Consider the following 24,304-nt stretch of genomic DNA (forward strand, 5'->3'; position numbering starts at 1 on the left):
ATTTCTATAATTTTACACTATAAGGATATTTTGGTAATTTTACACTACAAGGGTATTTCGGTAATTTTACACTACAAGGGTATTTTAGTAATTTTCCAAATTGAGGGTATTTTGGTAATTTTACAAATCGAGGGTATTTCAGTAATTTTACAAATCGGGGGTATTTTGATAATTTTACAAATTAGGGTATTTAAGTAATTTAATTAATTTTGGGGTCTCGGTACAAATGACGACCCTTCAGAAGGTCTACAGTCGTCTCTAACAACTCAGATAACCCATATGGCCAAATCAGTGTAAATGGACACAAGGCCCATTACTTGGCCCAAGTGGGCCCACATGCTCTTGTGGCCCATTTAGCCCACACTCTATTATATGTCACTTACCGTAAATTTTATCTGTGTAGGGCCCACACGGCCCAACGAGGCCCATATGCCCAAGCCCACAAGAATGCTCGTGGTTGCCTCTACAGTCTACGCCTATGATTTGTGGGCTCGGTTTACCACACGAGCATTCGCACGCTCATGAGGCCTCAAATGACGAAGTTTCGGCTTTTCGGCTTTTCGGCTTTTCAGCTTTTTCCAATTCACAGTAACATAGTGGTGTGAATAAACACCTCTATCCAACGTTTTGACAGTAGCAAAATTGGGTGTACGGTTACACACCTGATCACGTAGAGTACTAAGAATTACCGATTGCTGGAACCTATTCAAACATAACAATGGTTAATCACTTATCAACAAAGTTAAAAGAATATTAACCAAACCCGTAGCTGAAGAATCGACTACCACTTGCCTTGACTCAAATGGTTAACTGTGATTTGCCTACTTAATCCAAAGTTTGGTGCAGTCTCCCTTCCGTAACCTGGCAGAAAATCTCGAATCACCGATACCCTACGTCGCTTAAACTTGGAGGGCAGAGGCTACGCGTTTGCTCCCAATTGGCACCACTGTCATCACTTTATTGCTAGAACCCCCTTTACTCATCGCGAGTTCGATTAACAGAGATTACTTGCCAAATCGAGAACAGAAATAGAGAGAGTACAGGATGTAGAAGCAGAGAATTCGTTAAAGCAAGGCTAAACTGAAAGGGGTTAGAGAGGGGAAAAAGAAGAAGGAGTATTCAGCCGATGATTGAAAAGGAAATATCAGAGGAGGAGGAGAGCAGAGATTCGATAATTAAGAGAAAATATTGAGAGGAAGAAACCAAATTCGGCTTAAAAAAGGAAATAAGAATGCCCAAAATGAGAGTGCCTATTCGGCCAAAGCAAGAAAAGAAGTCAATATTCGATCCCAAAAATTGAGCAAGAAACACAAGAGAAAAGGCAACAGAGAATTCAGCACACAAGGAGTAGAAACCAAAACTAGATGTCAAACACCACCAAAAACCCGAAATTAAGTAAAGAAAAACTGAAATGTGACCACAATTTCCCCCTAGCCAAAATTCTCCCTTTCCACCATCCCAATTCGACACAAACACTCCTCCCATGCAACTCTCCTATTTTAAATTCCTTGATTTTCTCCCCAAATCACTCAACATCCAATTGAACTTTCCTTGAAACACTCATAACCAATTCAACCTCAGAGTCTCATTCCAACTCCACCTCTTTCCAAGCTCAGCCAGCAAAATAAATAATTCCTTTACCTATGCCACGACTTGAACCTTAGACCTCATACACACCACAAATGCCATCTTGCCACTAGACCACAAGCTCCTTTTATGATATATTTTAACCACAAAAATTTAAAATCCTACTTCCAAGCAGCAAAGGTTTTAAAAAACAAAAATTTAGCTAAAGCCCAGGTTTGAACCCAGGACTTCTCCAACACTCCCAAATATGCCCAAATACTTAGCCACTAAAGCCAACATGAAACTTGTGATATTTCTCGCACACATAAACTTTTTTGTGTTCCCACGCTCAATGCCCAATCTTTCTAGGCCCAAATTTGGGGCATTACAACAAAACTTACAAATTCAACATTCCATATTCAATCCATCTCATGAACATTATATACATCATATGATTTACCTATCAAACACATCATTTAGGCCAACTTAAAAGTCCATATGTACCAACATTTACAAGCCAAATCTCATGGCTAGATATTCACATCACAAAACATACTAATTACTTCTAGCCTACACATGTCATATACCATATATACAACTCTCAAAATGGTAGCAAAATAGATATCCGATAGTGTGGATCCGAGCTAACTTTATAACACTGTAAAACAGAGAACATTTCACGCAGTAAACTTTAAAGTTTAGTAAGTTCATGATATAACACATTTAACTAATCAATTAAAATAAAATTCTATCAATTAGCTAACACTTAATGCAACTCATCTCATCATTCATTTACATAACCTTTCATCTACTTCATACTCAATATCATCAAACACATAGGTTCCGTACATACCTGTGTCATCACGTTCTTATCTATCACATTCATCATTTTGGTGCTCGATGCACTACTTCATTCGATCATACTTGAACATTCGATGAACTCGCACACTTAGTGCCAATTAATTAGCCGAAGCTATACTAATATCGCACACTTACTACCATTTTATTAAACCGAACTTATATCGGTATCACACACATAGTGCCATTTATTCAGCCATTGCTGTTATATTCTCGCACACTCAGTGCCATTTTTAATAGTTGTATCTATTTCATTTCTCGCACACTTAGTGCTTCAAATTAGATTCACATTTCACATACTCCAACTTTTCAATCTCATTTCTATTTATTTCATCACATACAAACATTATACAAACAATATGTATTATACACGAACTTACCTCAGACGTAAAAACGACGATATTAGTCGATCAATCGAGCACTTTGTTTTTTGCCTCGATTTAGGTCTGAATTTCTCCTTTCTTGATCTATATGTATTCAAAGTTAACTCATTTAATCACCAACACATTCAATTTAATACACAACACATCTTTGGGCATTTTTGCACTTTAGCCACTAAAGTTACACATTTTTACATTTTAGTCCTTATTACACAAAACACCAAATATATAAAATTCATCAAAACCATGCCTTAGCTGAATTTTCCTATGATTCCTACCAGCCCATATTTATCATTTATTTCACATTTTAGTCCCTCAATTTCTCATTTTCATAATTTAGTCCAAAATACTCAAATTCATCAAAAATTCCAATACAAAACATAGTAATCTAACACATATCTTCTATTTACTATCATCAAACTTCATAAAAATCACATTATCAACAATGGCTCAACTCAAAATCATCAACAATTTCCAAAATTCATACATGGGCATGATAGTACACAGAGCAACAACCACAAAAACATAGAAATTATCAAAAATCGAGTCAAAACCATACCTTAATTAAGCTTAGAAGTAGCCGAATATCAAAACACAAGAACCCTAGCCTTTTTTTCTTTGATTTTGGCAAAATGAGATGAAAAATAATATGACTTGTGGCTTTTGTTTTGTTAATATAACCTTAATAATCAATTTCCAATTTTAACCTTACTAAACCATTTAAAAATCAACTTAATGGATGGTCATTAATGTCCATTAACCATATCAATGGTCTAACAACATAATAAAGACCTCATATTATAAAAGCCATATCAAATAAACACTTTAACATATAGAAGGCCACTTTTGCATTATCTACGATTAAGTCTTTTTATCAAATTAAGCACACAAACGATTAAATTTTCATACAAAACTTTCATATATGTTTAACCACATACTGTAAACATAGAGAAAAAAATGAAATAAAAATATTAAAATATTTTTCTTGCTCGGATTTATGGTTCCAAAATCACTATTTTGACTAGGGTTTAAACCGGGTTGTTACATGAGTCTTTGACACGCAACTAGTAATAACCTGATCTCAAGTCAATTTTTGAAAACACCGTTACCCCTTTTAACTGATCAAACAAATCATCTATTCATGGTAAAGGGTATTTGTTCTTAATCGTCACTTTGTTAAGCTGTCGATAGTCTATATACATTCTCATCGTGCCATCTTTCTTTTTCTCAAATAACATCGGTGTACCCTAGGGAGAGAAAGCCACTCTAGCAAAACCTCTATCTGTCAACTCTCGTAATTGGGCTTTCAATTCTTTTAACTCTGTCGAAGCCATTTTGTACGGAGCTATCAATATCGGTGTTGTTCCTGGTACTAATTTAATACCAAACTCAACCTCTCTGATAGGTGGTAAACCCGGTAACTCTTCTGGAAATAAATCTGGATACTCGCATACAACTAGTACTAATTCAATCTTTGTTTCAATCACTTTCGTATCAAGTACATAAGCAATGTAAGCTTCACACCCCTTTCTCACAAACTTCTGAGCTAACATAGACGAGATCACAACTGGCAAACTATTCAGATCATCAGATTCAATTTTAATAGTCTCATTATTCTAACATTTCAGTTCAATTGTCTTTCGTCTACAATTCACTATAGCATCATGCATCGATAGCCAATCCATACCCAAAATTACATCAAATTCATTGAATGCCAACTACATCAGATTAGCCAGAAAACATAAATCTCGATTCATTAACAGGTAATTCTTGCAAACTTTGTCAACCAAAACACGTTTTCCTAAGGGGTTCGATACTCTAATCACAATTCAGTAGACTCTACAGGAAAAATCTTACTAGATACTAAATTCATGCATATATAAGAATGAGTTGATCCTGGATCTATTAATGCAATCATATTAGTATCATAGACAGTGAAAGTACCAGTGATAACATCTGGAGATGACACTTCTTCGTGAGCTCAAATAGTATATGATCTAGAAGGTGCTTTGGCCTCAGACCTCACAGCTAAATCTTTTGCCGCCCCTCTTCTACCACTTACGTTTTCGGCAACTCTAGGTGGTCTACCTCTATTCAACTTGTTACTTGGTCTCACATTTTGAACTTTATCTTTCTCATCTATCTCAAGGCAATCTCGAATAAAGTGATCTAGCGAACCATATTTGTAACAAGCTTTATTATTTTTATTCCAGCATTCTCCATAATGTCGCCTCCTCTCTCCCACTGCCAACACTCGCTACTAAAGTAGCTTAAGCTTTAGAACTTGAATATTCTTCTCTATGATCTCTGTTTGAATATTCGTTTGAAGCATTTTGGCAAGCATACAACTCTTTGAATTTCTTTGAGGAAGATTGATACGGCTTACTCATCGATCTTTTTCTCAAGCCTCTAACCTCTGGATCTACTTTTCTCTTTTCTTTGCCAAGATCCTCGGCTTTAGAAGCCCTTTCAACCAGAACGACAAATTTTTTCAACTCTAGAATTCTAACTAGAAGTTTTATATTTTCGTTTAGCCCATCAACAAACCGCATGCACATTATTTCTTCAGTAGACACATACTCTCAAGCATACTTGCTTAACCGTATGAATTCTCTTTCATACTCAGTGACAGTCACTCAGCCTTGTTTTAACTCTAGAAACTCTTTATGCTTTTGATCAAGGAATTGTTGACTTATATATTTCTTTCGGAACTCTGTCTAAAATAATTCCCAGGTAACCCATTCTTTTAAAACCACAGATATCAACATTTTTCACCATTGATACACGGTGTCTCTCAGCAAAGATACAACACATTTAATGCATTCATCAGGAGTACAAGACAAATCATCGAATACTCGAATCATATTTTTGAGCTAGAACTCAGTTTTCTCAGCATCATCATCAATAGTAGCCCAAAACTCTTCAGCCCCATGTTTACAAATCTTATCTACTAGCGGCTTGTTCAACTGTATTGGGTCTATAACTTGAGAAACAATATGGATTTTTTGAGGAATAAGTGGTGGTGGAGGTTGTTGAGCAGCTGGATTTGTTCGAACAAACTCTGTGAACCACTCGTTCATCATTTGGAAAAAGGCTTGTTTAGCCTCTCCCTCGTGGCTACTCGTTACAGGCCTAGAATCTGATGGCGCAGCCCATTGAGTAGAAGCAAGCGCATTACTCTCTACATCATCGACTACAGCTCATTCGGGATCCATTACTATACGAAAACACAATTTAAGCTGTCAAAAATCATCACACTATCGTAGAGTATACATGGCATGTATAGCTAGACTTTCACACACGCTATGTTTGTCCTAGATCAACTAAATTGTAGCTCTGATACCAATAAAATGTAACACCCCTAACCTGTATCCATCACCGGAGTAGGGTTACAAGGTATTACCGATCAATCACAACATATAGCATACATTTATCAAACGTAAAACATTCATTCTCATAAATCATTCAACACAATCACATTGTCCCTTATAAGGGCCTATGAAGCCTTAAACATGCTTTAGAAGTGGTTCGAGACTAAACAGATATCATATGAAAATTTTGGAAACTTAGAAAAATTTCAACCATACAGGGGTCACACGCAGTGTGAATAGGCCGTGTGCCTCACACGGCTCCAGACACGCCCGTGTCTTAGGTCGTACGGAAACAAGGCATACATACTAACTTATATCACACGGACAAGGACACGCTCATGTGCCAGACTTTGTGAAAACTGGAGGGTATACTGACTTATGCAACACGACCAAGTCACACGCCCGTGTGCTAGGTCGTGTGCCAATTAGGGGGTATACTGACTTGTACCACATGGCCAGTCAGATGCCCGTGTGTGTGTCCATGTGGAGCATACTGACTTCAATTCAATTTCAACACCATAGGACACAGGACCGTGTAACATGATCGTGTCTCACACACGGCTGAGACACACGCTTGTGTTTCTGCCCTTGTAGACAAAATAGGCCAATTTTCCACCCTTATTCATGCTCACCTAAACAATCAAAATGGTACCATTTCATCATACAATTAGGCAGCCAAAAACATCAACCAAATGTACAATTCATACAATATCCATTTAAACCAATTTCAACACTCAATTCAATGTATTTACCTAATCAAATACTTATCAACTCAACTTCTAAAATAATACTTCATCAAAGCATTTCTCAGGCATTTAAACTCCACAATTCAATTAACCATACTCATACCTAACATGCCAAAAAAACGTCATTTTTATTAGCCAAACATACATCAATAGTAACATCATTTACAAGCCAACTCTCATGGCTATAATCATAACCAAAATACCACATCTAGCCTGTACATGCCATATACCATAAATACACAACTTAAAAGTACCAAATAGATGTCCGATAGTGTGATGATATTCCCGACGACTTTCGGATTCGAGGTAGCCTTGATTCACTATAAAACATAGAAACATAACATGAAGTAAGCTTCATAGCTTAGTAAGCTCATATGTAAATAACTTTATTCATCAAATAAACGTAAATCAACCAATTTCATATTAACTACAAACCTTTCTCATGTCTTAAAACATGATTAAATACCATCCCGTTGAACTTTCCCTATTTAATACTCAAATAGGTTTTGTACATACCTATATCGCCTCGTACTAAACTCTTTCTCAACTAAATCATTCGTTTACTCGTTGAACCATTTTGAATAAAAATTGGATACTCAATAGTCTTATACGATAAGTACCTATACCATGGCCCGTAGCCAAATCAAGGTAACTTATTCGAAGAATAATTATCATGGCCCGAAGCCAAATCATCTGATATGCATGGCTCGAAGCCAAATCATCCGATATGCATGGCTCGAAGCCAACTCAACTTATCATCTAATAACATGACACTAGTATCCAAATCTATTCCTAAAGTTCCACCGAGATTTCACACTTTCCGTTTCTATCATCGAATGCATTTATAGAGTCATTTTCACAATTCAAAGATTATCCATAATCTCATAATCACAGTTTATGCAAAATCAAAGCTTTTAACATACTTTTATAATGAAATTACTACATACGAACTTACCTCGAGTATGAAAATGGAGAAATGAGTTAATTACTCGATGATCTTGCCTTTCCCCTTTCTAATTTTGAATTCCTCCTTTCTTGATCTAAATATATTTAAAATTAACTAATTTAATCAACCATTCATTCAATTTAGTCCAAGACATACATTTAGGCCTATTTGCACATGAGCCCCTAAACTTTCACATTTAATCAATTTAGTCTCTAATTCACAAATACACAAAATTCACTTAATTTCCATAAACCCAAGCTTGGCCAAATTATTCATAGGTCCCTAACATCCCAAAACTTTCATTTGTTTCACATTTTAACCACTCAATTTGCACATTTCACAATATAATCCCTATTATGCATTTTCATCAAAAATCACTTTACAAAAGATAAAAATCTATCATCAAAAATTCATATTTCACCTTCAAACATCAAAGAACTCATAAAATAATCAATAGAAACTCTTAAAATCTTTAATAGTTTCACAATTAAAGGTATGGGCTAGCTAGATTGAACTACAACATTACAAAAACATACAAATCATCAAAAACCGAGCTAAAATGGACTTACACTTTGATCTTGATGTGGCCGAATATTTCAAGCCCTAAAATGGCTTCTTTCTCCTTCAAATTCAGCAATGGCAAAAAGATGAAACAAATTTTTTGTTTTGTTTTGTTTTATTAAATTAACTTATAATTATCAATTTACTTATTTACCTTTAATGAATAAACATAGAAATTTATAATGCATGTCCATTAATGTCCATTAATACTACCAATGGTCTAATATCATCATAAGGACTTTTTATTTAATAAATCATAGCAATTAAACACATTTAACAAGTAGAATGTAACTTTTGCATTTTACACGATTTAGTCCTTTTTCACAAATTGACTATTCAAACGATAAAATTAGCTCACGAAATTATCACACATATCAAATAACATGTTGCAAATACCAAAAATAATATTAAAATAATTTTCCAACATTAGATTTGTGGTTCTAAAACCACTATTCAAGTTTAGCTAAAATTGGGTTGTTACATAATGAGCTACATAACCATTCGGTTTTCCAGGTAGCATAAATTCATGTGCACACCATTTCAATCGTTCAACTCCATGCACATTCAGCTAATCTTTAAGGTCCAACAAATTGGCTGATTGGGAATGCAAATGTCATAATGTGAACAAGGCTGCTGGCGTTACCTACATCTAGAAACTCTCAAGGGATGTCTTAGACAAATTAATGGTCATTAAGCACATTCAATCTAATTGTTAACATGCCTATTCAGCTGATTTCTTGTACAGCCTATAAATATTAGGCTTGAAACACTTTGTAGGAACTTTTGATGAACTTTTATCTTATTGTGAATGTTCTCTTATCTTATTGTGAATGTTCTCTCTCTGTGTTCATATTTGACTCAAAATGACTTATCAAGATTCCTTGTAGCGTCAATCTAACTTTTTCTATCTTGCTAGATAGAAGATCATGATTTTCTTTTGTTATCCTTATCATAATCATCCTAAGTGCTAATATAAGAATTGGGTCAATATTGTCCTTTAATATTGGTTCATTCTTAAGCCCTTAAACTAAATTAAAACTTCTCCATTTCCAACCAACAAAACACCCTTCTTACATAGCCTTCCATTCCCATTTTCAACCTATACCTAGCCCATCATTTTGATACTTTTTAATTTTGATTGGGAACTCTTGCGACTCATAATAAAAAATGAATACGAGCTCGCATCACCTAAATTCTCAGTGGAAAAACTTTACATATTTTTTAACATTGACACACTGACCTAACGGTTTGAGAGTCTAACATAATAAACAGTCAATTCTGTTGGCATATTTATTTCAATTACTGGTGTAATACATATATATGAATGCGTTCCTCCAGGATCTACCAAAGTATGTACATTAACATTGAAAAGAGAAAATGTACCGGTAATCACATTAGAAGTTGTAGCCTAGTCTTTGGCTCATATATCGTAAGCTTTGGCTGGTACATGTGCTTCGAATCTCACAGTTGTATGCCTACATCACCATGACTAGCTTCAGCATTATTTCGAGATCCCAATCTTCTATACCTCTGTGGAGTTGTCACCGATTTTGTAACCTATTCTAAACTAGTCTCAACTTTATTTGAGAAATTTCTCAAGAAATGATCAAAAGAACCACACCTGAAACAAGATCCTTTCTTCAATCAACACTTCCTAAAGTGGTTTATTCTACAATGCTTGCAAATAGATTTGTTCATATTCTTGGCACTGCCAGCACTAGCTACTAATGTAGCCTATGATCTTGAAAATTTTTGTTTGGACATGTCTTTTCTCAGATTCCCTACAGAAGCAAAAAATTAACTTCTGAATTCTCTGCTCAACTTGGATAGGGGAGTCGGGAATGATCTAGTCAAGTTACGTTTCCTAGTATCCCTACTTTTTTATTTGGCCCACTTATTTTCATTTCTCATTTCCTCTATTTTCTAAGCTATTATTGATAGCATAAAAAATTCTTTTAGTTCTAAAGCCCTAACAGGGATTTGAATGTCTTTACTTAAACCCCACTCGAATCGGGAGCATGTCTCAACCTCAGTGGATACTAGTTCTCAGGCATACTTGCTGATTTGGACAAACACATTCGTATTCAGCGACAATCATATCATCTTGAGGTATAAACGACTAACATATTTCTTTCTAAACTCATTCTTGAGAAATTCTAGTTCACCCGACCTCTCAGAACAACGAATATTAACCGCGTGCTTACGTGCATAGAAAATAAACAATTTTATAAAACAATTTTAAAAGTGTGGTCTTAATTGCAAGCATACAATGTCAGTTATAATATTTGTAGTGTTAATGGAACACTGGAGCATTCCAATGATTGAGCCTAAGGGATTCTAGTAAATGTATTTATCAAGTTAATTACAAGTTAAACAATTACTAATCTAATCGAGTCAAAAATTATTAGTGCAAATTCTCAAATAAATTATTTATAAACTAAGTTTAAATTACCAATTAAACTAAATAATATAATTTTTTCCCTATTTCTTTAGACAATGTAAATGATAAACCGATAGACGATTGAATTGTTAATTGCTAGCTAAGCTAATAAATCTGTATCGATTATAGTATTTGTCACTCTTAGTTAGGAATCTTCTCTCGTTCTCATCCTAGTCTAAAAGGTACCACCTAAGCTCTCATCTCGGTCTCACTATTCGATACAAACATATCGAACTATCTAAGGATAAACTCTCCACTCGATCTTACCTAGAGGCGTCAATTCTAGTGTATTAAGCATTTTGATATAATCGAACAACAAATTAATCAAGCATAAACATTAACTTAAACTAGAAAATAACCAATCAACCAACCATCGAAAAATTTAGCACATGATAAAGCTTAACACCCAAATAGACATTTCATCAAACAATTAATATGCACAATATAAATGTAACAACCCGTTTTTCAATGGTGTCAAAAATAGTGGTTTCGGGGCCACCAAATCCAACGAGTAAGTTCGTAAATATTATTATTTAATATTTACGTGTCAAATATGATTTTAAAAAGGTTTTTGATTTAATAAATTATGTTATAGAAGCGATTTATTAAGTTCAAGTGGTAAGACCTTAAGGTCAACTGGTTTTAGAAAATGAGGTATCGGGACCTCATTTCTATAAACTAAGTCATAAATATTTTTTTAAATACTTACAGAGTGTCATTAAGATGGTATTAAAGTTTCGTTCAAAAATTTTAACGTTTTGATAGTTAATTAATTAACAAGGACTAGATCGTAAAAATTGTAAAATTAGATCATTATTTGATTTGAGTAACTAAATGGCTTAATGAATGAAATTATATGGACTAATATAGTAAATATAATATATTATATATGAATGGGGTAGTTGGATACTTAATTTCTTTTAATTATAATGTTTTATATGTTATTTATTCGATAAATAAAATAAAAGGTTAATAAAATAAAGAAAACAAAATGTTTCCTTCCCCATTTGTTTTTCACCACTGAAGGTTGCCATGGAAAAAGAATGGAAAAAGCTTCAAGCTTCAGCTTTCATTTTAAAGATGCATGTAAGTTCTTTTTAGCCCCGTTTCTAATAATTTTTATGTTTTTGATATCGTTGCAACTGGGTCCAGCTAGCCTGTACCTTCGATTTTGAAACTGTTAAAGACTCTGAATTTTATCATTGATGAACCTTGTGATTTTAGATGTTAATTCATGAATTTGAAATATTAGTTGTTATTCAAAAGTATTTTATTAAGTGATTTTTGATGAATTTATTGATTAGGGACTAAATTGTTAAAATAATAAAAGTACAAGGATTTGATGTAAAATTATTACAAATATGGGCTGATATGGGTGCCATGAATATTCGGCTATTATAATTTGGCATTAAAAATGGTTAATTTGCATGTTTTGTGCTCAATGGCTAAATTAAATAAAAGTAAAACTTTAGGGGCAATTTTGTAAAAATTTAAAAATGAATAAATTGCATAAAATATATTTTTTTACTTTCTAAATTGATATATTGAATGAAATTATTAATTTAGATCAAGATCGGGTAGAAAATCGAAGAGAATGGAAATTTACCAAAATGCCTTTGTACTTTGACATTTCTGCAATTTAACTAGGTAAGTTTGTATGAACTAAATTCTGTATAATGCTTGTAACACCCCTAACCAATATCCATCATCAAAACAGGGTTAAGGAGCATTTCCGGAGTTTAAAAATCAAACAGACATAATTTCAAACATTTCATATCATAAAATATTCATGTAAGAAACTAATCGAAATCTTACATGCTGTCTCTTATACGAGCCCTCGAGGCTCAATTTACACATTAGAAACAAATCGGGACAAAATAGAAAACTTAGAAAATATTTCGGAAACATTTAAAGTTTTCAAAGCTGTAGGGGTCATACGGCCGTGTGGCCAAGCCGTATGATTCACACGGCCAAGAGATGCGCTTGTGTCTTAGGCCGTATCGACATTTGAAATAGGGAAACACGACCGTGTTCCAGCCCGTGTCCGTGCCATGTAACTCATTGACTTGGGTCACACGACCAAGCTACATGCCCGTGTGCTAAGCCGTGTGAGCATAGTAACTTGTACCCTTAAGAAGCTGTAGGGGACACACGGTCGTGTCACCTGGTCGTTTGTCACACACAGCTGAGTCACACGCCTGTGTCTCTGTCCATGTAGACGAAAATAGGCCATTTTCTATAATAGCCCATTTTAGGGCCAAATCGGAACAGTGGTTTCGGGACCACGAATCCAACAAAGAAAGATTTATTTTTATTATATTTCTATGGTCTACAGTTTCATGGAATTGTTTCGTGAAAATTTCATTCGAAAATTTTATCGATTGGGCACTCAATTTAGTTAAAAGGACTAAATTGTAATAGGTGCAAAATGTGTGTTCTAGAAGGTAGAGGTGTCTAATTGCTATGAAGCTTTAAATTGAAGGTCTTTAGATGGTAATTAGACCATTTGTTAATTAGATGAACAAAAATGGACATGATTAGGTGAAATTTTAAAGTTATGCATGAAGGACATTTTGGTCATTTGTCAAATACAGCCAAAATAACTAAATAAAAGTCTTCATCTTCATCAATTTAGTCCCCCTTGGCCAAAGTTTACAAGAGGAAGACATAGCTAGGGTTTTTCAAGCTTCCAAGCTCGATTGTAAGTTCGTTCTAGCCCCGTTTTTAATTATTTTCATGTTTTTGAGATCCTTGTAACCTAATCTAGCTATTTCAAGGACTAATTGGAAAGAAAGATCAAGTTTAAAATTTTACCTATGTTAGATATTTGTGTATGGTAGAAAATGCATGCTTGGTGTTAGATAAACAACGTTTGCTAAGCAATTTTCGATAAAAATGTCAAAAAGGACTTATTTGTAAAAGTTTTAAACTTATTTGTAAAAGTTATAAAATAAGTAGTAAAAGTGTGATAAACTGGAAAATGTGGGATGGTATGAGTATGAAAATGGTTCAGCTAGGCTTGGGTTCTGAAGAAATTGAATACATTTCAATTTTACGAGCCTAGGGACTAAATTGTAAAAATCTAAAATGTTAGGGGCAAAAATGTAATTTTATCATAATATGATTTTTGGCCTAAATTGAATAATGTGAATATTAAATGAGTTAAATTTGTTATTATAGATCAAGAAAAACAAGGTTCGGACCTAGATCGGGGGAAAAACAAAGTGTTTGATGATTAGGTCCAATTCTACTATTTTTGTACCGATGTAAGTTCATATGTAAATAATGCATTGTTATATTTATGTTTTAAATGCTTTAATATTGTATGAATTGTGATTGACTCTTTGGATGTATTCAAAAAAGTTTTGACAAGCGAGAAATCCTGGTTAAACCTTAAGAATAGAATAATATACGAGTGATATGTCACTAGGAACCCATGTGTATAAGTGATTATATAATCCGGGTGCTGGTCTCGTATGTCCTACCAGTGGTTGGGTAGTCTGGCATGTGTTACGGATACCTGACAGCTTGTGTGAGTAGCACTGTGTAGCTACGTCCTGACAGATAGCTTGTGTGAGCAAGCCCATGAATAGCTCGAAATGAGCCCATATGTATTATGAGATATGAGGTAGCTTCGGCTACTTATATGCACCTATGTGGAAGATTTCTGAGTATCCGTTAATATTATGAGTGTTCAACGAGAATGTCAAAGTTGTGAAAAGATATGGTTATGTTGCAAATTGGTGCAGGTATGTATGTATAACTCATAAGTAATGAGCTCGATATGTGATGAACTCTTAGTAGGAATGTGATTGAGTAAGTTATGTCTAAGAGATTTTGATATGGTTCATGCTAATCATCATCATGCTAATTGTATGCTAATTTTTGTGGCCATGATGCTTATTACTTGTATAGGAACTTACTAAGCTATATAGCTTACTCCCCTTTATTTCCCTTGTCTTATAGTGTCACCAAGCTAGCTCGGGGTTCGGAGACCGTCGGAGATCCACTCACACTATCAACAATTATTTTGGTACCAATGACTTCAACATTTTGAGTTATGGCATGTATAGGGGACTTGGTTATTTTGTTATGTGTCATAATTGTTTTGGCCAAATGTGTTGGCTTATATTGGTTAGTAATTCATTTTGTAAAGGCTACTGGAAATGGGCTAATATTGGTTATAAGTAAGATCATATAATGATGCCTTTCATGAATGATGTGTTGATGTCTTGGTTGTGGATGTTGGTTTTATGTCCATGCTTGGATTGGTACTATGTTATTGATCGCTTGATTTCGTGGTAGGTTTTAAATATTTATAATTAATCGTTCTTGAAACTAACTATTATCACGATATAGGCAAGTGTACCTATCGAACAGTAGTATAGTTTTAGCAAGACCGGATTGTTGAACCCAAAGGAACTAAAAGTACTAGTAATGACTGTCTTTTTATTATCTAGCCTAAGAATAAAGAGGTTTCGTTTTAACTAACTAATTATCTAAACTAAGAATTCATAGAGAATAGAATTGGGGAATTGCTTTTGGGAAAATTGATTGAATTCAGACAATACCTAAGGAAAAATCCACCTAGACTGTACATGTTATTCTAGCTCCGAATCGGACGATTTATTCATTTAACTTCTTCCGTAGAGATCCCTAGGTTATGTTATTATCCCTGTTCAAGACTAATAACGCCTAATCCCTAGATTGAATAATTGAGACCTTTCTCTAATTAACACCCTAGGGTTGCATTAACTCGATCTATGGATCCCCTTATTAGGTTTCACCCTAATCCGGCAGAATCTTGTCACCCTATGTCTAGGCATGCAATCAACTCCGCTTAATTATGAAAAATGTACTCTTAGACAGGGTCTATTCCTCCTCTGAATAAGAGCTTATCTTTAATCAGTATCCTGTGATATCAAAACAAGAATTAAGAACACATAATTAAGAACAAGTTAAATATTTATCATACAATTCAGAAAATAATAACAAGTTTCGTCTTAGGTTTCATTCCCCTTAGGTATTTAGGGGATTTAGTTCATAACTAAATAAGAAAACATCTCAGAATAATAAAGAATACAAAACATAAAGAAAACCCAAAACTCCTGAAGGGGAAATTAAAGAGAGATCTTCAGTCTAGATGATGAATCCGGCTTCTGAGATGAATCAATCGACTTTTTTGGAGTAATTCCTTACCCCCTATTCTGTGTGTCCTCTTTCTTCCTCCTCTAGGGTGTATTTATAGGCTTTGGAATGCCTAAGAACCCTCAAAATTAGCCTTTTTCCAAATTGGACTCAACTTGGGCTCGATAGGGACACGCCCGTGTGCAATTACTTCAGGCCGTGCTCGAGCCTACCAAATTGACACGGCCATGTGGTCTGCCTGTGTGAGGAGGTCCAGGCTATGTTGATTTTGTATATTGGCCCATTTTCTTTGTTTTTGGCCCGTTTCTCGTTCCTTTCGCTTTCCTATGCTCTCCTAGGTATAAAACATGAAATTAAAGCATTAGGAGCATCAAATTCACCAATTCTAATGGAAAATTATCCATAAAATGCGTTAAACATGGGGTAAAAATATGTATAAATTACGGTTTATCAAATACCCCCACACTTAAGCATTTGCTTGTCCTCAAGCAAAATTCTCAACTCATAATCAAAATAAATTCTTCTCAATTTATAATTTCTATCGATAATATCTCAAAATAATCCATAGGTAATCATACATTGAGAATTCAACTAAAAGAACATAAGTTTCAAACATTCCAAGTTGAGTATTTAATCATGCAAACATAGGTGTCTCTCCTCATTTAAGTAATTACCTTTGATTCGGAATATCACAGAGTTTCACATCCTCACTAAAGATTCACTCAAATCACTCGAGGTATTTTAAGGACAACAAATGAAACACTCAATAGTCAATAATGAAAAGTCATTACCATAGGCTTGCATGAAAATAAAATCTCCACAACTGATAAATTGAGATGAAACATCAATCAAAAGGTCTTTAGAGGGTTGTAATGAGGCTTGGTTAGGGGGTGAGGCCACAAGCTAAAAGAAAAGGTTAGAATCGAGATTGAATTAAAAAATTGCCTAACTAGAAAAAGAGTTAATCATCACCTGGCTACAACAAAGCTTCTTCTCAGAATATGGAATTATTAATGTGTATACATTGTTTTGTATTTTTTTTTAAGAACAAGTTAAATAAAACATAGAATAACTATTAAGAACAAGACATAGCTAAGCAAATTCTTCAACTCAAATCTCGACAAAAATAGGGATTAATTTAAGGGATTTCAACAATAATAGGTTAAGGGTTAATATTAAGGGTAATACAAGAAGTGGCTTGTTAGGCTCAAGAGGCTTTACTAGGGGTTAATTGTCAAGGTAGGCTTTTCATGGCATAAGTGGGTTAATCCTAAGTGCCTTAATCATTTTGACATATCAAATCAAATGGTGTGGTCTTGACATGCATAATCAAGCAAGTTCTAGAATAACAGTTCGATATTGACGCACTCAAAGCAATAATAAAAGTGAGCATGAAAGAATTAATAGTGCTCAAAAGGCTCAAAAATCTCACAAAAATTATGGCTTTTTGATGTTTAAAACTTGTGAATTCTAACTTAAAGTAATGCCTAACTTTGAGGAAACAACCTAGTATTTTAAATTCTTAAAAATCAACTTACCATGTTTGATTCTCTAATTTCTTAAGGTTTAAACAATCAATGCATAAATGCCTATGTTTTAATTCAAGATATATAAAAAAAAATCAAAAATCAATCAAAATTTATCCTAAATATGATATGAGAGCTTTTCAAGAGAACAAGGTAGTCATTTAGGGATTTTTTTGATAATGAAATAAATACCCCCCCACACTTAAGATGTACATTGCCCTCAATGTACAAAGATAGATATTAGAGTATAAAAATAAGATAGGGAGAGAAGTGAAACTTCCTGTATGATGAATTCCTCGAACTGGAGTTTTGGAGAGTGATTGGTTCGAGAGTGGAGGAGGATACTCCGGCGGTCGTAGAGGTTCATTAGTCCATAAGTCCTACGCCAAAAAAATATTATATCTAGTGGTAGCTATGGCCGTGGTCGATCAGGACATGGCAGTTATGGAGAACCTTTCCCGGTGGAGTTTTTAGTTCCTATGCGATGATTAGCTTTAAAAGCTCTATATAACTGTGATAAGATCAGGAACTTTTTAGGGGATATTAGGGAGAATAATTATTCATAAAGAAATAACCGAAATTGATAATTAAAAACAAAATTCTAAAACCTAATCAAAATAAAAAGTAGTTTTAATAAAAATTAAAAACATAAAATAATAAATAAATATTTTTAAACATCTTCATCGTTGGATGGTTCGCTAGATGGGTCTGGCGATGAGATGTGGAGGTGCTGACAAATCTGCTGTAGAGTAGCATCAATGTCCTCAAATCATTGAAAACACTACTGCTCGAATTGAGTTAGGCGCTCAGAGATGTTAGCATATGAAGTCGCTGCATGAACTGGACGAGAGGGTGGTGGTGGCTAGGATGGTGGGTCCTCGTGCTGTGGAGGGACATCATAAGGAATGTCCTCATAGACCTCCTCCTCGGTAGATCGGGCGAGACGATATTAAGGAGGGTAGGTTCCTCAGCTCCTCTCAATCATCCTCATGCTAAGCATGTTCGAGATGCCTTGTGGAGACATCTGGCCAATGAGGGTCAAGGATGATTCTTAGGCCGCGGTGTCGAGAAGCCCGAAGTGTCGAGCCAATTGCGTCACATAGGGGCCAATGGAGATGACCCCCTTCCTATGCCGCTTCGTCTGGTGCTGAATCACGAGGGCGATGAAATAGGCAAGGTCGATGACGCGCCCGTGCGACATACACCATAAGAAGTAGGCATCGTGAGTGTTGACTATGCCAGTGCTCTCTCACCTCCCTATAATCGTGTGAGCCAAAATGGCGTGTAGGTACCTCAGGGATGGTGGGAGAACTGATGCCTTGGAGCGGCTAGGATTGTAGGAGGCTGTGCCAAGGGCCAAAGTGTGCAAGCACTTCGAGGGAGAGAAATGTATGTGGCGAGTGAGAGTATGTAGTTCATTCTCCTCGTTGAACTCCTCCATATATAAGCCCAGTGCAGCACTGAACTCTGGGACGCTTAGCTGGCGGACTAACCGGCCTATACGAAACTAGACCGTGTCGGGATCATCGTAATTAGTCATTACGATCTGCAGATGGAATGTTGAGCATAGTTCCATCGTGAGTTCGAGGTATGCTGGTTCGATAATCCGAAAGAACAGCTCCAAGGGTCGGTGGTTAGGAGGGCCCGAATCGCATCAGCCATCTGAACTTGTTCTACGACAGCCCAGTCGATGCAGCGACCCGCAATTAAAGGTCGAGCCCAAAGTATTTGGAAAAGCTCTTTTTGGGGCCCTCGGGGGAACTGCAGAAGAGGGTGATGAATTTATGTAGTTGGACGCGCGGAAGATGATGCTCCCTTCCTCTTCTTCGAGGAAGGTACAGCAGTTTTCTTTCCTCGTGAAGACGACATGGTACTTGCGATCAAGAACCATTAATTCATTTTGAGGAATGATCAAAGTAAAATGAATATAATTTGTAAATAACAATCATAATGTCAACAACTACTAAGACTAACAAGTTAATCAAAGCAATCAATTGTATGGCATAAAAATGGCAATGAATTTCATGGAATGCAATATGTGTGACGGATGAAAAACACTAAAGGCATGAGTATATATATTGTTCTAATCATGAATATTTACTTCTAACTAATCAAATAAAGTAGAGAAATCATATAATGAGTAAAAATTTTAACATCAAAAAGATAATAACTATTCTAGATATAACATTTGTATGAAAAAAATAAGAAAGTAACATGAAAAATTTCATATTATTATGATAAATAGCCCTAGAAATTAGTACAAATAAACGAGAAAAGAGTGAAAAAACGCTAGAAAGAGGAGAGTGGGCGTCAAAAATAGAGTTGGAGGTGGCGCATGGGTGTGGCAAGGAGGCCGTGTGGAATTGCAGCGGCTAGGGTTAAGGTTTTTGAGTAGGGAAGACAATGAATAGTGCAGGGTATTTATAGATTTTGGGGCACACGGCCAGGTAACACGCCCGTGTTCCCCAATTTTTGCCCGTGTGTTTCCCGTTTTTCCTATTTGGGCGTGTTTGAAATTCGCCCCACGCCCGTGTATCTTGGGCGCGTGGGTGCACACGGCCGTGTCGAATGACTGTGTCTAGCTTCGTTCACTTCTCCCACACCCGTGTAAGCAAAGTCCACGCCCGTGTTAATTTAACAAAGGTTCGGCCACGGGTACTAGACACGGGCGTGTCGAACGCTCGTGCTAGTTTCTCAATTTCAACCACTGGTCTCCCACACGGGCGTGTCTCATGCCCGTGTTGTTTTGGCAGGTTCAACCACGGCCATGTCAGACGGCCATGGTGTTTTATCGTAGCCTGTGTTGGGGAAATCTTTTACCCTGTTTTCACAAGACCCTAAGCACTCCCGTGTGCTTGGCCGTGCCTTTGTGGAAAAGCCTGTATTCAAGATCTCTATTAGTAAGTTAGGTGTTAAATAATAAAATTTAAGGAAATTAATATTGTTAGTGCTCGGGTTGCCTCCCAAAAAGCGTTTATTTATAGTCTAAGCTCTGCTTACCTCTCCATTGAATGGTCATGGTGATTCGAGGAGTTTATACTCCTCATTCCTGCTGTTAATCTCATCAAAATAAGGTTTTAAACGGGTGTTGTTCACCTTAAAAGTGCCAAACTTGGGATGACTCGTCTCAACCGTACCGAATGGGAAAATACTGAGTACCGTAAGAGAGATTTCTTCATTCGATGTGGTAGTGACAATGTGGGGATTTGTGGCATCTAATAAGACTCTATCTGCAACCTTAAGTAGATTTGGAAAGAGATTGAGCTTGTTCTGTCGTAGATTCGGTTTGTCAGGTGTTCTCAATTTATGCGTCCGCCATTCATCTAGCTCCTCGATTTTTAGCCTTCGATCTTCATGAATGGGTCCTCTACTATTGCTTGCGAATGACTCATGTGCTACCTTCAGACTCATTTCCTGCAAAGTAGGTTGTACCATATTGTCAGTTTTAGAAGAATGGGTTAAACGATCACCTTCAATTCCCGATGTGTTGCTAGAATTGCGAGCTTGAAGAGTGATTGTTACGTCTCCCACATGGAGTGTGAGTTCACCTGTGCCAACATCAATAATTGTTTTAGCAGTTGCTAAAAAGGGCCTTCCCAGAATTAAAGGAGTGTTGCTATCCTCCTCTATATCTAGAACAATAAAGTCAACGAGAAATATAAATTTATCGATTTTCACTAGTACATCTTCAATAATACCCCTAGGGAATCTTATAGTTTTATCTACTAATTGAATGCTCATCCTAGTCTGTTTGCGTTTCCCAAGACCTAATTACTTAAACATTTTGTAGGGCATGACGTTAATACTAGCCCCTAAATCAGCTAATGCATTATTAACATCTAAACTACCAATTAAGCAAGGAATTGTAAAACTTCCTGGATCTTTTAGTTTGTTGGGTAGTTTATTTTGGAGAATAGCTGAGCAAACTGCATTCAGCTCCACATGCGGCGCCTCGTCCAACTTTCGCTTGTTTACTAAAAGCTCCTTTAAAAATTTAATTGTGTTTGCCATCTGCGATAGAGCTTTAATAAACGGTAAGTTAATATGTAATTTTTTTAAGAGTTTAAGGAATTTACCAAATTGTTCATCTGAGCGGTCTTTCCTTGTCGCGTTAGGGTATGGCACACGAGGTTTATATTTGACAGCCACTGGTTTGTTTTTATTGTGATCTACCTTACCTTGACCTTTGCTTACCACAGTTTCTTACCTCGGTTCTGGCTCAGGCTCAACAAATCCCTCTTCATTTTGAACATTAATCGTGTTGAGCTGTTCCATTGGGTTAGGTTCAGTATTACTTGGCAAGCTACCTTGTGGTCATTCGGAGATTAGTTTAGCAAGCTAGCCTATCTGAGTTTCGAGCCCTTGGATTGAAGCTTGTTGATTTTTAAGTGTCGTTTTGGTGTTTTGAAAATGGGTTTCTGACACCGATATAAACTTTGAGAGCATCTCTTCAAGGTTTGGTTTCTTTTCCTATTGATAGGGTGGCTGTTGGTAGCCCGGAGGTGGTCGCTGATTTCCTTGGCCTCCCCATGAGAAATTTGGGTGGTTCCTCCAACCTGCATTATAAGTGTTACTATATGGATTGCTTTGAGGTCGAGGATTATTACCCATGTAATTTAATTGCTCATTATCCATGTTGTGACCATAAGGTTGGTATTCCGAATGGCTTGTTTCATCTCCACTTGCTTCGCACTGAGTTTCTGGGTGAACCTGTGAAGATTTAAGAAAACTATCAATTTTCTTATTCAAGAGTTCTACTTAATTAGAGAGCATGGTGACCGAATCGACGTTATAAACATTGGCTATTTTCGTTAGCTTTGTCCTCATGACTTGCCACTAATAGTTATTCAATGACATCTCCTTTATGAACTCATAAGCATCTTCAGGTGTTTTATTGTTGGTGGTTCCGCCAGCAGCTGCGTCAACCATTTGTCGAGTCGAAGGATCCAGGCCATTATGAAACTTTGGAACCTGGAGCGAAAGTGGTAACCCATGGTGAGGGCACCTTCTCAAAAGGTCCTTGTATCTCTCCCATGCATCGTAGAGTGTTTCTAAATCCATCTACACAAAAGAAGAGATATCATTACGTAATTTAGCCGTTTTAGCCAGCGAAAAATATTTTAGTAAAAATATTTCGATCATTTGTTCCCAAGTAGTAATTAACCCTCGTGGTAACGAGTTCAACCACTATTTAGCGTTGTTCCTCAATGAGAAAGGGAATAACCGAAGACGAATGGGATCGTCAGAAACGCCATTAATTTTAAATGTATCACATAGTTCCAAAAAGTTTGCTAAGTGAGCGTTGGGATCTTCATCCTGCAAACCATCAAACTAAACAAACTAGGATCTTCATCCTGCAAACCATCAAACTGAACAAACTGTTGTATCATTTGAATTGTGTTAGGTTTTAGTTCAAAAGTATTTGCAGCTACAGTAGGTCTAACTATGTTTGATTCAGTTCCAGTTAAAGAAGGTTTAGCATAAGCATACATAGTGCGTGGGCGAGATTTTGATTAGTCGCAATTGCGGAGGTAGGCGATTGTCTTGGTTTTCACCATCTCTTCGGTTGGGGGTTGAGTATCGTCTTCTTGCTCATTCTTTGTGTATCTTAGGCTTCGCCTTATTTCTCTTTGGTTTCTGTGAATTGTACACTCGATGTTTTCGTCAAAAAAGTAATGGTCCTGACGGGTTTTTTCTAATCATAAACTATAAAAACCTGCTAGAAGAAGGAAAAAGAAAATTAGTAAATTAGAATAAAATTAAAGATAAAATTAGATTGCAAGAAAAATAAATGGCTAAAGTAATAAAAATTGAGTGTTCCTAATATTTCAATTTCCCGTCAACGGCGCCAAAAACCTGATCACTTGATTTCGTGATAGGTTTTAAATATTTATAATTAATCATTCTTGAAACTAACTATTATCGCGATATAGGCAAGTGTACCTATCGAACAGTAGTATAGTTTTAGCAAGACCGGATTGTCGAACACAAAGGAACTAAAAGTACTAGTAATGATTGTCTTTTTATTATCTAGCCTAAGAATAAAGAGGTTTTGTTTTAACTAACTAATTATCTAAACTAAGAATTCACAGAGAATAGAATTGGGGAATTGCTTTTGGGAAAATTGATTGAATTAAGACAATACCAAAGGAAAAATCCACCTAGACTATACTTGTTATTCTGGCTCCGAATCAGACGATGTATTCATTTAACTTGTTCCTTAGAGCTCCCTAAGTTATGTTATTATCCCTATTCAAGACTAATAACTTCTAATCCCTAGATTGAATAATTGAGACCTTTCTCTAATTAACACCCTAGGGTTGCATTAACTCGATCTATGGATCCCCTTATTAGGTTTCACCCTAGTCCAGCAAAATCTTGTCACCCTATGTCTAGGCGCACAATCAACTCCACTTAATTATGAAAAATGTACTCTTAGACAGGGTCTATTCCTCCTCTGAATAAGAGCTTATCTTGAATCAGTATCCTGGGATATCAAAACAAGAATTAACAACACATAATTAAGAACAAGTTAAATATTTATCATATAATTCAGAAAATAATAACAAGATTCATCTTAGGTTTCATTCCCCTTAGGTATTTAGGGGATTTAGTTCATAACTAAATAAGAAAACATCTCAGAATAATAAAGAATACAAAACATAAAGAAAACCCAAAACTCCTGAAGGGGAAATTGAGGAGAGATATTTAGTCTTGATGATAAATTCGGCTTCTGAGATGAATCAATCGGCTTTCTTGGAG

At 35.8% G+C, this 24,304-nt stretch overlaps 1 non-coding gene across 1 annotated transcript; it reads left to right on the plus strand.

The window, feature by feature from the left end:
* The first annotated feature begins 22,529 nt into the window (after positions 1–22,529).
* On the plus strand, positions 22,530–22,636 carry LOC128291272 (small nucleolar RNA R71). Its single transcript, XR_008281048.1, has one exon. It is a non-coding gene; the product is annotated as a small nucleolar RNA R71 (small nucleolar RNA).
* Positions 22,637–24,304: the final 1,668 nt, after the last annotated feature.

Source organism: Gossypium arboreum, chromosome 3 (genome assembly GCF_025698485.1).
Source record: "Gossypium arboreum isolate Shixiya-1 chromosome 3, ASM2569848v2, whole genome shotgun sequence".
Classification (NCBI taxonomy): Eukaryota; Viridiplantae; Streptophyta; class Magnoliopsida; order Malvales; family Malvaceae; genus Gossypium; species Gossypium arboreum.